The sequence below is a fragment of the Chiloscyllium punctatum genome, chromosome 30, assembly GCF_047496795.1.
Source record: "Chiloscyllium punctatum isolate Juve2018m chromosome 30, sChiPun1.3, whole genome shotgun sequence".
NCBI classification, from domain to species: Eukaryota; Metazoa; Chordata; class Chondrichthyes; order Orectolobiformes; family Hemiscylliidae; genus Chiloscyllium; species Chiloscyllium punctatum.
Genome location: NC_092768.1, coordinates 21,277,860 through 21,281,558, shown reverse-complemented (window position 1 = coordinate 21,281,558; position 3,699 = coordinate 21,277,860).

Sequence of the window (3,699 nt, the reverse complement as noted above, 5' to 3'; positions counted from 1 at the left end):
GGGGGGGGGGGGGGGGAAATGTCTGCAAATCAACTTCCCAGCTCAGCAGCACTTCACACTAGGATCTGAAGCTGTGCTGATCCTTCCATTAGCTCTACCTTCTCAGTTCTGCCAGGTCATCCTGCCTCTAGATTGCCCACCCAATCAAACAATGTCATTTTTGAAATTGGTCACGGAATTCCATGGACCTTCACTGGGACACCACATTTAGATTTATTTTCCCTGCACTGCCTATTTCCGACACCTGGTGGTGGTATTGATCCATTTACCACTCCCCTCCAAATCCTCTCGTTCCAGTGAAACTGTCAGGCAAAGAGATAATCCCTAATCTTTGGGTTAGGAATATCGCAGCCAACCGGATTCAACATCTCGTTTTGAAATTTTGGATTGTACTCTATGTCCCTCTCCAATTTTTAAAAGTTAAATATGATACAATACCAGGTTATAGTCCAACAGCTTTATTTGGACGCACTAGCTTTCAGAGCGCTGCCCATTCATCTGGTGGTTGTGGAGTGTAAGATCGTAGGACACAGAATTTATAGCAAAAGTTTACAGTGTGATGTAATTGAAATTATATGTTGAAAAAGGCCTGGATTGTTTGTCAAGTATCTCATCTATTAGAATGAGCATGTTGCTTTCAGTCCTCCCATTATGTAGGTGGCATGATGGCATGGTGGTTAGCACTGCTGCCTCACAGCGCCAGAGACCCGCGTTCAATTCCCACCTCATCACATTCTTCCCGGGTTTGCTCCGGTTTCCTCCCACAGTCCTAGTCTTAGGTTAAGAGGTAAATGTATGGGTGGTCAGTGTGGACTTGTTGGGCTGAAGAGCATGTTTCCACACTGTAAGTAATCTAAATCTCAGAAATATTCTTAAGTGAACTGGAACAATAGGTGCCATGTCGGCTCAGATAATGCATTGTAGGTGTGAGGTGCCCTGTGTAGAGCTGTCTGTGTCCCAATGTTCAGACTGATTCTAATCTTTAAAAAAGGGGATTTACAGAATCTTACATGGATTCATGCAGTTTTTGAGCAAAGTAAAATGTAATTCTGCAAAAACAAATTCACCCCACAAACTGATATGTGCGCGTGTTCTTCGACTAAAACACATTACCTCACATTTCCCTGCATTGGGATTCACCTGTCAATCTGTCTGCCCATTTGGCTCAGTTGTCAATGTCCTTTTGAAATCCCTCAGCATCATCCTCACAATTGACTGTTCTCCCCAGCTTAATATCAGAAGCAAATTTAGAAATGTTGCCTTTAACACCCATATAGACAAATCAGAAAAAGCAAAGGTTCTAAAACCGAACCTGGGAACACCTCTTTCAACTCGTCTCCAGTCTGAGAAATGCCTATCTATTCCTACTCTCTGTTTCCTACCTTTTAGCCAACTTATAATCCATGCTGCCATCAATCCCTAACATTTCTCATTTGCTAACCCAACCTGCCACGTGACACTGTATCAAATGGTCTCTGAAATTCCAAATAGACCACATCCACAGCACCTCCCTCATCCACTGTCTGTGTCACCTTGTAAAGAACTCAGTTGAATTTGTCAGACATGACCTGCCCTTGACAATCTGTGTTGACTATCTGGTATGGTAAATGTTGGGATTTAGTTTCCTGTGGAAAATCTGTCGCCACCAGCTTTAAATATGTTGGACCATGGAGCATCCTTAACCCTCTGGGGAGAGAACTCCAAAAACTCACTGTTTCTCCTCATCTAAGCTTGAAATGTTTGGCCCCTAATCTTGTCACTGGTGTCCCCATCTCATCGATTTCCTGAACAGAAGGTACAAGCTCTTAATATCTGCCCTGTCAAGCTCCATTTAGAAACATCAATGTCTCAATAAGGTCATCCCTCATTCTCCTAAACCCCAGAGAATTTACTCCCCCTTCATCCCAGGCAACCTCCCAATCCCAGGGAACAATTTCATGAACCAGGAGGATTCTCTTCAGGAAGAAGGTCCGGTCAAATGGTGATCCTTCCTCCACCTTCTTCACAGTCACACTGACTGGATTAGTGACCCACCCCACCCCCCTCCATCTGGCCTGTGGGGCAGGCTCCAGCAGAGGCCATAGCTTTGATCAGCTGCTCACTGAACTGGTGTTAGGCCGAAGCCAGTAACAAGCACCAAGACGTCACTTGGCTGGTGGGGAGAAGGGCACTGCCTGTGAGATCCTTCAGTCTGGGCCACCTGGAAGTGGCTGCAGGGAGGGGGGGGGGTGCAAACTGCAACACATCTCCTTCTGGAACGTTCCTTTGTAAAGGAAGTCTGGAGGAAGATGCAGTCGGGGTTCATCCTGAGCAGCTCCATGACACGGGACTCTGTGCTTGGCTCTGGACAGAACCCAACTGCTTTTGTGACTGTGTACATTGAAAGATATTTTTATAAATATATTTTTTAAAGTTAAAACAAAAATCAAACAATTGCAGCTCAGCTGAAATGATGACCCTCCCACAATCACAATCCAGGATGATCTCAAGATCCTCTGATGATGCAGGGTCTCAGCTCAGTCCCGTCCTGGGAGACCCACCTTCTGGATTTTGGGATCACCCTGTGCCAGGCGATTTTCTTTCCCCACTGCACCTTGGCAGCAGCTGCCCTGAGCTGTGGTGCGTCCCTCAGCACGTGGTCCTAGACCTTGGAATATGCCAGTCTGCAACACTCGGTCAGGGTCAACTCCTTGTTCTGGACCAACAGGTTTCAGGCAGATCAAGGATTGTCTTTCACCGAGCAATATTTTGTCTTTAAATAGAAACCCATTGGGTCATATTTAACCCCATGGCCCTCACTATGTTCCTCCTTTTCACATCTGCCTCCCTTTCCAGTCGCTGTGTTTGACTCTGAGACTTTAATGTTGCAGATTGCCTCTCCCTCCTGTTCCCTTATACTGACAGGAGCCAGCTCCAGGCTCTGTTCAGCTGATCAGAGACATTGGAGAAAGTTCGCACCTTTTCCCTGGATAATACCCAGCGGCTCCCCGTTCAACTCCTTGGATTTGATTGGGATCTTTCAGCGGGAATAATATCCACCTGATCCCATTGGGAATGACCTCTTCCTGACATTAAAGAGGATCTGGGACTCAGTTCTTACTATCTGGTATTTTGTTGACGATTTTCCACGTTTTCCAACGGATGTGCAAAGAATAAACATGATCACAGCAACAGCTCGACTCTGGACACTGACTTCAGTGAATTTACAAATTGATCGATGATCCTCGGAGCCTTTTCAGACACACGGTACAGGACCGCCCCCGCCTGGCGAGAGACGGTACTGCGGCCCAATATCATTCAGTACCAATTCCATCCAGCAGATGGCGGTGACACACAAACAAATCCTGGAAATCTGAAATAAAATCAGAAAATGCTGCAAATCCTCAGTAGGTCAGGCAGCATCTGTGCAAAGAAAACCGGAGTTAACGGATAGTTAAACACTGGCGATATTGCATATCCTGAGAGAGATTCTGTGTAAATCTCTGCCCCAATGATACAAACAGCTCAGTAGAGGATGCTATGTAAATGCAGATATGTCACCTTTCAGTGTTTGGATTTCTCCCTCAGGATTTCATGTTCCAGGTGCAGAGTGAGAAATGGAAACACAGAGAAATCCCAGCTCCAGACTGGGAAACAGGTGAAGAGATGGAGGATGGGACTGGAGCAGGGAGCAAATGAAGGAAGGGGAGACACAAGATA